The 12847-nt window shown below is 39.5% G+C and overlaps 1 long non-coding RNA gene across 7 annotated transcripts in view; it reads left to right on the top strand.

Moving 5' to 3' along the window:
• Window positions 1-12847, top strand: part of LOC125934357 (uncharacterized) — a 202843-nt gene that overhangs the window by 3902 nt on the left and 186094 nt on the right. For 6 of the 7 annotated variants that reach the window (XR_007461351.1, XR_007461349.1, XR_007461347.1 and 3 more), the window contains exons 2-3: window positions 1540-1615; window positions 4695-4883. This is a non-coding gene — a long non-coding RNA (uncharacterized LOC125934357). Of the gene's footprint in view, window positions 1-1539; window positions 1616-4694; window positions 4884-8224; window positions 8578-12847 lie in introns of those variants that run through there. The other variant, XR_007461348.1, reaches the window with a different exon arrangement.

Below are 12847 nucleotides of genomic sequence, written 5' to 3'. Positions count from 1 at the left end.
GAAAAGAATACCCTAAACCCTGGGAAGTCAGGGGTTGGGGAAAGAATCACTAAGCTTCTCTTGGCTCTCACTTATAGGACACCTGACCTGGACTGTCCTCTCAGAATTCCTTTGTAAGCTTGAATATACATCCTTAACTTAAATCCTGGGCTCTTAGATGTTAAAACTCAGATCTGTAGTTTTCAGATCTTAAACTAAGGACTGTTACCTTTCAGGTGGATGACCTCCACCTGAGATGATAGAACAAAATTAATTTTCTGGACATCATTAAGATTCCCACTAGGCTGGTATTATTGTCAGTCCCTTGGGGTCTCTATCATGTAAGGAAAAAAACAAAATTCTCTTGTATGTTTTTTCCAGACCAGCAGTAGCTGAATTTAACTGCTGCATCTATCATTCCCTCCTGACCCTACTGACAAAAACTTAACAGCTTTTCCTTCAAACATTGGAGAATTAAACCTTGACACCCATGTCAGCAAAATGCCATTGCTGAAGTCACTACAAACATATTAGCAGAATCTAATTCACCTGGAACAGTCCATACCATAAGGGCTAGGCTGGTTGGCTATCATAGCCAGATTGTTCTCTTCAGAAGCATTGCAGCCTGCTTTGCAGGAAATTATTTAGCTCCAATCAAGGAGTTTGCCCACCATAAGGGACACAGAATTGACTCACCTTTATTGTAATAAAGGACATTTAACATTCCTAATACAGTTTATGCCCCCACTAGTGTACTTATACTCATGTGGACATCAGACCTCTACTTGCCTGACAAACATAAACCATTTTAAACTCTCTAATCCAAGTGATTATAAACAATCATGTTGCCCCAGACCTCCTGCTAGCCAGTCAAGGGAGAATATTTTCAAATGCCAACACCTATTGTTTCACTTAGATTAATGAATCAGGAAAGTGAAACAGTCTATCTTCTGCCTTAGAGAGAAAGCAGTGTGGCTTTCTCAGTTCAGTCTCAACAACACCTGAGATGTACTTAACTGGCTTGACTGTGGATGGGGAACCTTTTTGTAATTTATCTTTCAAGTTAGACTGACCATCTTTCTAGGAGTCATAGTCATGGTCACTCTGATCTGCTCTGGCCTAAGATGAATGGAAAATATCTGGTCCAAATTTCTACAATCAATCATTATAATTAATTAGGTAATCTAATGGGTGGCCCAGACTCTTGAAAATTATTCTTACTTGGATACATGAAAGGTCAGGGGTGGAGTCAGTGGTATAGAGCCCTGTTGCCACATGACTTTCCATGTCTTTACATAAGTCAAGTCTGATCAGAGTCTTGGTGGAATGCCCTGCAATTCCTCCACAGCCAAGGGGAGATAAGTTTCTTTAGAGAAGCAGACTGCTCTAAAGCCTTTTCTCATCAAACTCCCTAGTTTCAGTTGAGCACAGGACTTTCTATGTTACTCCACCCACTTTCAAATATAAGTTCAAGCTTCTGTGTAAGTCTAGAAACTGCCAGGCTATAGTTTAGATGGCTTCTCAGGAGAAGATCAACCCATAACTCTTCTCTGTCATCAGGTCCCTCCAGTTTACTGTCATCCTGTGGAACTAGAGATGTGGGGAGGTGACACCACACCGATATTGTTTTTGCTGTGTAAGTAATAAATTACCTAAAGCCAGTTGAGCCTGTTAGCATCTTAATGGTTGAATCTCTGGAAGCATGGCAAGCCAACATAGTAACTTCAGTAGTGATCCTTGTGGTTCTACCAGCTACCACACCGCTGCATAGGGGGTATTCAACCACTTGTTGGTTAGAAGCGTAGGATTTTCCTGATCTGGAGAGTGAATAAAGCCACTCTAATGCAGCAGAAAATACTCATGCAGAAAAACAAGGGTGGGCAGAAGCAAGACTTTGACATATTAGGGTAACCGAAGCCTGCAGGGATGAAGCAAGTGGAGAGAGAGATTAAAGACACAGGAAAAGGAAAAGTGAAAGAGCACGGTGGTAGGTAGCAAAGAAGGTATAGTGATGGGAACCAAAAGCTCTGAAAAAGAGAATCACTCTGGCAGGAAGAAGACCTCCCCTCCTCCCTCTAAGACCAAAGAAGTCAGCCTCCTCCCTGTCTTCCCATCATAGAGCTCCTGTGATCTTCTGGTCTCTTACTGGATCTCCTGTCTGATCTTGTCCTATTGTCACCACTTTCCCAATGCTCTAGCTTTGTGAAAATTTCAATCACATGTTCTTGCCTAAAATCCATCAGTAGTTTCCCAGCACTCTCAGATCTAATTCTAATCACATTGGTATGGACCCTAAGTTCCTTCCTTCCAGTTCTGACCCCTGCCTTTCTATCCAGCCTTGTCTCTTCCCGCTCTTTCACACACAATCTTCATCCAAGTTATGCTAAACAACTTGCTTTCTCCCTGTTGAGCCAAGGACGCAGGGCCACTATGTACAATTGTATAGACCATACATAGGACACCTTTAAGCGGTGCTGTACATATTGCTGATATTGTCAATTTGTGTAGTTATTGGAACTATCTTCTGGAAGATGGCAGTAGAGTATCTTATCATAATGAAATTAATATAATATGACAATTTTGTGATATGTGGAAATAAAGCACCCTGAATAAAGGTCCAATTTTATAAAACTTGAACAAAGGTGCACCTCATATCCTTGGTATAATTCTTTATGTTTAGCATGCCTTTCAACTGCCTTGTCCATCAGCAAACTCCTACTCATTCCACACACAAAAAACTCACTCTCTCTTCAAATACATTACCAGGTATTTGTTATAACTACTTATTTCATGGTCTAGAAGTATTTGTGTTCTTCTCCCTTCTCTGAATTGTCTAGTGATGTGTTTTTAATAGTTATCTTTATTCATTTTATCTTGAATGAGCACATGAGGTGCTCTGGATCAGAGATTTCTTACTACCCCAGAGTAAGTAAGAACTGCATGCTACCCCCTGCCAGCTTGCCCCAGGTATTACCCCTGGGGCAATATCATGAAAGACAATGAAAATTTTTCTACATCAGTGGCCAGGTACTCTACAGACAGGGGACAAGAAGTGATTTTTCTGTGTTTATGAAGGTAAAGGATACATCTGTTCCTCCTCATCTCCTGAAAGAGTCTCCTCCTTACTCCAGATGTTTCTGAGCTCTGGGACTTCATTCCTAGTTGGAATTTAAATAACTAGAAAGGTAATAATCCAGTCTCCCAGCACCTTCAGAGTTAACCTAGGTGCCTATCCCAGGACATAATATTTTGCTCTGGGGAAGATAAGAGAAGTTTTATTCTCCCTTTGGATCTGAGCAATTAACTCTGTTATTAGGGAAACAAACAGCTAAAGGTCTCATCCTTATGATATGAGAAAATGTATTAGGAAAAGTAAAAGCAAATATTCTCTATAGTGCTTATGTTTCTGTGGCTTAGGAAGCTAGGGCTTTTTGTACAAACATTTTTTTTTTTAAAAAAGAAGTTTTATTTTACTGTATCTGGAAGCTGCATGAGGGCAGGGCAGGACCCATATCGTAAGGATTCAATCTGATTCCTTCTCCAGGACACATAGCTTTTGTGGCTTTGGGAAAGTTACATGATATCTACAAAACTCCATTTTCCAACATGCCACATGGGGATAGTAATAGCTATTTTTCAGCATTTACTGTAGGATTACAAGAGGTAACAAATAACATGTTAGGAGAGCATTCCCCAGACACCTTCCATTTTCTCTGGGAAAGAAGAATGTTTCCAGGAAGCAGTGAGTAGGGTAGAGAACATATGAAATAGCCATTACAGGAAGCAGATAATGGAGCCCTCATTGGACAGCACTGGTATGTCATAGAGGAAGTCTGCAATTTTCTCTCCCTGACATTGATCCAAGGAAAGTTGGCTGTAAGGATGATCCAGCAAGGACCCTTTGTAGCAGGATTCAAGAGCAATGGCCATGTGAGGAGTGCTCAGGGAAGGAACATATTATACTATTTTCCCTACCCACATAAGTATATTTTTGCAGCTGAGGTTTGTTAAAATGGGCAATCAATGTAATATTGAACAGGAAAAAAGCCTGGGGTGAGGTTTCTGGAAGGTATGAGGTCTAGTTCCATGCTTCTAATGATTAGAAGGTCTGTATCTACAGAAGATCCTGAGGTTATATTTGGTAACAACTGGAAAATTTATCTCTTCCCTTGCCAGCTGCTACTCTAAGTCTGTCTGAACTCTTCAGTTGCCTACATACATCATATCTAAGGTAAAAGTTTGGAAGGAGGAAGGAACAAAGTTCTGAGTACTCATAACTTTTAGAAAATTTTATAATTGTGATTGCATAAAACATAAAGGATGGAAGGTTCAATCCTTTTATCTCCTACCTGTTGGGAAAATCAGTCTGCCAAGGGCCCTGAGCATCTCTACACATTATTTCTGGGTATGCCAAGAATAAAAGAGACCCTGACTGCTCTTTATTTGGGTCATTTTTCAGGATTGTATTTGCAGCCAGCAACCTTGAGGAACCAAGTAATACTTTCTTCCAAACAAAGAGTAGGCTTACTTACCAAAACTATAAAAGCAGTGTGTTCTCCAAGTTCAGTATTCCTTGGCCTATGACAGAAATCTCCTATGTATATGGCACCCACTTGGGCTCCTTCTTTAGACCCTGTGGGATTTGAGGGACATGGGAAACTAACACCAACATCATGCTCATGCTGCTTTGACATGTTCTTTTGTCTCTAATCCAGGCATCTCGTGTTTTCTGCTGGTGTCAATAAAATAGTGACAGGCCAAGACCCTTCACAGATCTTGAAACTACTCACCTACCTAAGAGAATCTTGACATTGTTGACATAATCTTCACCTCCCTTTGCTTTTCCTTCCCTGAAAGGAAGCTGAGAGAGAGGATGAGTCAAGTAACAGTAAACTTCGGAGAAGGTAAGGGAAACAGAGCTAAAAGAAGAGTGCCTTTTCTTCATAGTGTTTCTCACTATTTGAAATTACTTATTGTCTTCTGTGTGTCTCTTCCAATAGAATGCAAGCTCCTGAAAGTCAGGGGCCTTTTGATTTCTCACTGTATCTTAGTGAGTAAAATAGTGTCTACAAATGTCAAGGCCTAATAAATATTCATTGAATGAATTAATTATTATTTGGGCCTTGAGGCACCAGTTGGGGTGAATTGGTAACACTCATAATGGGTTGCTCTGGCTCATACTGGAAGTCTCTTTGCTCTTGAACTGCATTTAAACCTACTCCTCTTGTCACTGTGAATCAATCAGCACTCAATCTTTGTGTTCCTATAAGGGTGTTTATATAGATAGAAAGAGAAAAGATAGATAAATATACACATATGTAGGTATGTATAAAATTTTAATAGAATTTCTCCCCAAATTATTTTACTAATTATCTTAACTACAAAGAGAATTCCAATATGGGGATAGATAGAAATAAACTCCACATAGTGAATGACCAGTGTGTGCTATGACCAGTTGTGCTTTTCTTGTGCTGCCCCATGTAATTCTCACAACTCTGGAAGTTTAGCATGTTAAAATCTATTTAATATATAAAGGAACTTCGATACAGAGTGGTTAAGCAATCTGCTTTGGGATACAGAGATACTAAATGGTGTGGCTTATTGTTTCTGGCTTCCAAACCCCTTGTCTTTTTGATACAGCATTCTACAGAGTTATGGTATCTTATACCTTGTGTACAGTGAATAGGTTTTCTGAAGTAACTTTCAGGATGTGTATCAGTCAGGGTTTGGTGGTGCGAACAAATAGAAACAATTTTAGTTATTTTTAAGAAGAAAGGCATTTAATAGATTGTGCTTGCAAAAATGAATGTCAGGATTGGAGAAGTGAGTTATAGACGGAGCCTCCAAGAATGAGTGATTCCAGTACAGTACAGAGTTGACCTCTCAGTGGAGCTATAACTGCTGAGGACTCTTAGGTGCTGGTTTCAATAACATAACCCATGAGGGCAGGTAGAGCCAGAAAACTATTGCTGTCCCAACTGCCACAACTACTTATTGTCATCAGGGGGCTGAATGATGGGCCATGGAACACTGCTTCAGAAAAAAAAAAAAAAAATGTTTCAGTGATATTAATTATAAGAGAAATACAGCCAAAAGTGGTCACGAAGATGTCCTGTCTTCTCTTATGTTTTCTAAATCTTGCATGAATATATCTAATTGACAGTATCCATAGCTCTAGGTGCAAAGAAATCTAGGAAACGTTGTAAGCTTCCAGTCTGCATTATGAAAGATGCCATAAGAGGAAAGTGGAATGGGCATTAGATGAGCCAACCTGCAGTACTTAACCACCAGCAGTATTAGGAGAAATACAAACACACGAAATGGGTTAAGATGTTTAAAACTGACTCTGTCCAGGAAAACTTATAATATGTAATTATTAATTTGAATTCCAAACTCCTGACATTAAAATCTTTATGGCTATCTTGGGGAAAATGTCATCCATGCACATGACAATGAAGGCCAATAATATATCTAGATGTGGACATAACAGAGAAGGGAAAATTATTTGTGGTGTAGGATCACTTTCATTCTTTTATAGTCCTTTGTTTGCTGACACTGTTATTGGCATGGTTTTGGGGAAGAGGAGGCTTATATCTAGCAGGCCCCAGGTCTTCCTCTGGATTATCTTTGGCTCTAGTTTCTCATATGCCAGCACAGTACTCAAATAGGAAAAGCTTAACAATTTAGTACTCCAAAGCTTCAAAGACACTTAGCACATACGAAAATTTTACATGCCCCAGGGAGGCACAAAGATTTGCCTGAGATCTCATGGAGACTGGACTTGAAGCCAAGTTCTCTGGCTCCCTGTCCAAACCTTTCTTCATTCCAACAAAATCAAGCCTTGAATTGTATGCCTCCTAAATACAAAGTGATATTGTGTGTGTGTGTGTGTAACAGAGAGAGAGAGAGAGAGAGAGAGAGAGAGAGAGAGAGGTGGGGGGCACCTGGCAGGCTCAGTCAGTTAAGCATCCTACTTTGGCTCAGGTCATGATCTCACAGTTCATGACTTCCAGCCCCATGTTGGGCTCTGTGCCGACAGTGCAGAGCCTGGAACCTGCTTCGAGTTCTATGTCTCTTTCTCTCTCACTGCCCCTCCCCTGTTCATGTTCTGTCTGTCTCTCTCAAAAATGAATGAACATTGGGGCGCCTGGGTGACTCAGTTCGGCGTCTGGCTTCAGCTCGGGTCATGATCTCACAGTCTGAGTCCGAGCCCCATGTTGGGCACTGTGCTGACAGCTCAGAGCCTGGAGCCTGTTTTGCATTCTGTGTCTCCCTCTCTCTCTGCTCCTCCCCCACTCGTGCTCTGTCTCTGTCTCTCAAAAATAAATAAACATCAAAAAAATGAATAAACATTAAAAAAAGAGAGAGAGAAAGATTCCATTTATATCAAGTTCAATAGCAGGCAAAACTCAGCTATATTTTCTGGGAAGCATACTTACATGTTAAGTATGAAGCAAAACAAGGACATGTTAACCGTCAAAATCTGGTTAGTAGTGAAGGTAGGGAGTTGTTACCAGTAAAAGGCACATGGGAACTTCTGGGGTGGTGGCATTGTCTCAGGGGACTCAGTTTTGTAGGACTCAAGCTTTTTTTTTGTTGTTAATTTTGAAACCCAGTGTCATGTATTTAACTTTCTTGTCTTTAATAACACTTCATTTTAGTACTTACTGTATAATAGAGACAGGCTAGGTGCTTTTCATGGATTATTTCCTTAAACTGCCAAAAGAACACCCTCATAGAGGCACTGTTATTATCCCCACTTCATAGATGAGGAAACTGAGACACAGCCTTCACTAACCTGCCCAAATCCACACACTTAGGTAGCAGAGCTGATATTTGATTTATCTGGCTCCAGTATGAGCTGCTTAACCACTTTGCTATACTAGCCACCGGAAACTTAAGGAGTGAGTAAATTAAGGACCTCTCTTTTCTTCATTATTTTACAGTCATAAAAGTTAGTTATGATAACTATGTTAGTAAGAGAAAAAAAGCAGGATACAAGATTATATGAACACACACATAGTGGTTACATCTATGTTAAAAATATATATACATAGGTTTAAAAGACCAGAATATAAAACACTGAAAAGTTAGGATGATGAAAATGTGGGTACACCCTCTTCTTTGTTTTCCAAATTTATTTTAAAGTGGCCATATTAAATTTACAATGGGAAATGTGCTATAAAATAAACTTCCCATTTACCTGAAACATAAAATTTCATTTCCACACTCTTCTTTCCTACAGCTTAGTATAATCTTTAGAAGCCTCTTCTGCTCAATGAGTGACTTCATTACCAAATTGATGGCACCAGATCATTCTAGCTATGCAAATCACAAACCCACAGCCAGCTAAGGAAACGGCGGATAAAAGATTACATTAAAAATTAAAGCAACGTATGGAGATGTGGAGATAATGTGCTTACAATTATTTCTACATATTTAATATTTATGCAATTACAAAGCCAGTCATGACAAATCTTAAATCTTGAGTCATATTCTTTTTGTCCTCTGATACTTTTGACCTTGAACTGAGACCGCCAAACAATATATAAAAAATGGATGTGGGAGAAGCATTTCCTTTGGCCTATAAATGATAAATGCTTTCTTCTTAGAAAGTGATCTCATTTCTTCCTAGCCTTTGTTTATTTTCAATGCCTTGTATTTTTTTTTCTGTGTTATATTCTGATCATCCTTGAAAGCACTGGGCTTTCAGTCTTCCACAGTTTGGTTGTGTTGTTTTCTGGTGTTGCTGCTGTGATGTGTTTTCTGTCAGAGGAAATTTACAGGCACATTAGCCTACTTGACAGGCACAATGAGCCACAAGGCTCTCCTAAGGAGAAACTTCCACGTGCTGTGGTAAGGTTTTCTCGGTCTCTCCATCCCAACCTCTCTCTTACATTTTAATACCTCCACCATGATTCAGACACAAATCCCAGCCACTTTCACTTATAGCACTTACCTTGGATCCTGGATTTAACTCTCTGGTTCCTGGTAACAGCAGTACTTTAGTTCTGCATTAATTAATTCATATTTCTGCAACAATCTGGCTACAGTAGTTTGTGGATTAAGCCAATGTCTTTCCTTACAGTCATATAAATACCAAGTATGAAATGGATGGGAATATTTTTTTTTTCCTATGATGAGTCATTGATACAAAGAGGGGAAAATAGCATCCAAGAACTATACAAATGAAAAGCAATATAATTAAATTTTATGTAGGTTGTTTAGAGAGAAAATACTAAAACAATTTACTTTTCTCAGTGTGTCATAGAAAAATGGTCAACAAGAATCGATAAAACTTATTAAAAATTCAAAAACATAAAATGAGACATAACTGAAAGGGTAAACTGTTTTCTTGGCAGATTCCAAATAAATCAAAATATTTCCCTACAGCCACTGGGGAGTGGAAGGCCTTTGCATTTGCAGTTTCGTGTATATTATGTTGCCCCTAGGAGAGTAAATTTGCTAAGATATAGCAGTTCTGGTACATTCGGACCCTGACTTCATGCCAAACTATCTCTTCACTGTAACATCTTCCAAGCCTTTTTAGTAAGTTTTGAAGAGTCAGTTAAGTGTCCGACTCTTGACTTCAGCTCAGGTCATGTCACGGTTTATGAGATCGAGCCCTGCATCAGGTTTTGCACTGACAATGTGGAGCCTCCTTGGGATTCTCTCTTTCTCGCTCAAAAAAAAATATAAAAATTTAAAAATAATAATAATAATAATAATTTTTGAAGGGTGGTTTTATTTTGAGATCATCCTCTTTGTCCTTGGTATGTTTGGATCATATGCATGTTACAATGTCACCTACAGAAAGTATTTAGAACAGTCTGTAGGGTGCCTGGCTGTCTCATTTGGAAGAGCATGTGACTTGTGATCTCAGGACCATGAGTTCAAGCCCCATGTTGGGTGTAGAGATTATTTAAATAAATAAACTTTAAAAAAAGGAAGTTATTTAAAATAATCTGAAATCACATGTAAATTTCCTGCATGATTCTCTGCTAAGAAGCAGAGATATTTCCCAAGCCAATCCATAATCTTGGTCTGAGCTGCTCTATTTGTTGAATGAATAAATAAATGAATGAAACTTGCATTATATGGAAAGTTAGAATAGGTGGTTTCCTGGTAGACTCATTCTTTAGAGAATTAATGAGGAACACTCTTAGTTTGACTCTGTGGTAGTTCAGGCTGCTATACAAAGTACCATATACTGGGGAACTTATAAACTACAGAAATTTATTGCTCACAGACCTGCAGGCTGGAAACCTGAGATCTAGGTACCATCAAGGTTGTGTGAGGGTTGTCTTCTAGGTCGCAGACTTCTTCTTGTGTCTTTGTCTTTACATGGTGGAAGGAGCAAGAGGGCTGTCTTTTATAAGAGCACTAATCCCCTTCATGAGGGCTGTACCCTCATGACCTAAGCACCTCCCAAAGGCCCTACCACAAAGTACTATCACCTTAGGGGCTTAGGATTTTAACATATGAATATGGGGAGACACAGGAACATTCAGGCCATTGTTGGCTCCCTTCCCCTTTTTCTTTCTTGGAGCTATACTCTCCAAGTTATCTCAGAGTAGCCAACTGCATCTGTGTTCTCATGTATGCCTCTCTCTCCCTTCCCATCTTTAAAAGGACAAATAAGTCTTCAGTTCTAGTAGCCTACTGGTCCTTAGAGAGAGTGACCCATTCCTTCAGCTCCCTAAGAGTGAGAGCAGGCCATTGATTCCTATCTTTAGAGTGGTTCTTCCTTGGTCCAGTTTTCTGCTATGACAGGGATTCTTCTTTCTGCCCTTTGCTCTTCTGTAATGACTGCAAGGATGAGGAGAGGAAACTAGTTTTCCAGGCTGTCAGGATGAACAGGGACCACCTGCAGCCAGTCCAGAGCAATAATAAGAGGCACCATTAATCTGCCCACCATCTGGAAAACACAGAAAATGTCAAGAACAGGAATTGTTTACCCTCACACAAAGAAAACCAAAGCCCCCGTCCCTGGACTTATATATACTGCCATTGTCCATCTAAAGATCTTCAGAAATGGAATTCATTCATCTAGAGTGATTTGAGTAAGACTTTTTTCCTGAAATAGGAGGCCAATTTAGACAACACCTCAAGGTGTTTTTAAATTCATTTTTTGTTGGTTTTATTTTTCAGTTCACAGGGTCCTAAAACAATGGATACATTTTTTACAAACAATATACATTTCTGTCCATATCTAAACCAGTGGGAGATTTTCTCTAATTTTAATACTGAATTATTTGTAACAAATAATCATCAAACACTTCTTTTCCAGGCAGGCACTGCTACAGAAGCTGGATATACAATGTAATGCAGACTGCATAGAGATGCTGAGAATTATTTGGGCCCTCTGATGAATCTATTCACCTTTTTGTACCCACTCATACTTTAAACTGCACTCAAGTGAGCTCTTTACATTGTAGGTTTCACTTGCCTCCTGGATCCCCTAGGACTAAACCAAAGACACTGAGTTCTAGCTCCTTTATCCCAACCCCAGCCTAGTGGATGAATTTTTATTGGCATGAGCGTATTCAAGAGTAGAGCTTTATTATCTCCCTAAAGTCCTGAGGACTTTTTCTTTTGGTACCAAGAACTCTTTACTAAAAGCCAGTGCCCAGGTAGATGAACTGCCAAAAAGGAGCCTAAAACATGCAAACATTTGCTAGTCTGGATGTCTGTGCTCATAGCTATCTAGGGAGCTGCTACAAGATGGATGGAGAGGCAAAATTACTCACTTGGAAGCTTGGCTGTCAAGAGAAAATCCAAACCCAGGAGCTTTTTTCCTAAGAACCCCTATGACATTTTATTCTTTAAATAAATCTTTTTTTTCCTCTCCTTAGGTGAGAGATTGACATTTTAAGATCAATCATGCCTCTGCTTTGCAGGGTTGGTAGACTTAGAGCAGGATAAATGGAAATTAAGCAAAATTTCCATTTTTTTTTTAATAAAAGTGCTCAAAATAGCTATATTCTAATTCAGTCTAAAAGAGGGATGCTCTTTCCCCAGTGGTCATTCTTATTACTATGGTTATCTCCAGACCTTTTGATGTCAAAATTTCACCCTGTTTTCTCTAAAAGAACCATTCTGAGCACACACCTGCTGTTTGAATAGCAGCAGAAAGCAAAGGAATCTCATAGTATGTTTTTCTGCATCATAGCCAAAAATGTTTTAGTGCTTCTGATATAGTCACAGGTTACCACCTTTCCAGCCTCTCTGCATCATGAGATAAGTTTCAGCTACTACTATAGGCTACAGATGAATTATTTCCTCCTGTTTATATTCTTCTTCTTTTTGTTTTGTTTTGTTTTGTTTTACTCAAGCTGTAGGTCCAACGTGGGGCTTGAACTCATGACCCTAAGATCAAGAGTAGCATGCTCTACCGACTGAGGCAGCCAATTAGCTCCTCTTCTTATTTGTAATGGTCTTGTTAGCATTTGGCCAGCCTCTCCCCAAACCAGATTTGGTCAGCACTTGTAACTAATTAAAAATTATGTTTTAAAAATATAAGGCTCGGAGGCCATTCAATTAGTCAATACACATTTATTGTGAGCCTACTATGTGCCAGTCATTGTTGTTGGTGCTGGGTGCTATAGAATTCCAGGGAGCATGCTGGGGTCAAAGGAGCACGAGACGAGCATTAGAAAGTGCCATTCTAGGACCAGTCTTACCTCTGACCAGCATGTGAGCTGAACGGGGCAGAGCCTTCAACCTCTGGGGTTCCAGTTTTCTCACATGCAAAATGAGGGGTGGAGAGAGCTACTCTTCCTTCAGACTCCTAATGTTCTGTTGTTGCTGCTAGCTTCATTAACTCACTGCAGTGGAAAACCAATGGCCTCACAAAAGCAAATGCTTT

The sequence above is a fragment of the Panthera uncia genome (assembly GCF_023721935.1).
Source record: "Panthera uncia isolate 11264 chromosome A1 unlocalized genomic scaffold, Puncia_PCG_1.0 HiC_scaffold_17, whole genome shotgun sequence".
NCBI lineage: Eukaryota > Metazoa > Chordata > Mammalia > Carnivora > Felidae > Panthera > Panthera uncia.
This window is presented reverse-complemented; position numbering and strand designations above follow the sequence as displayed.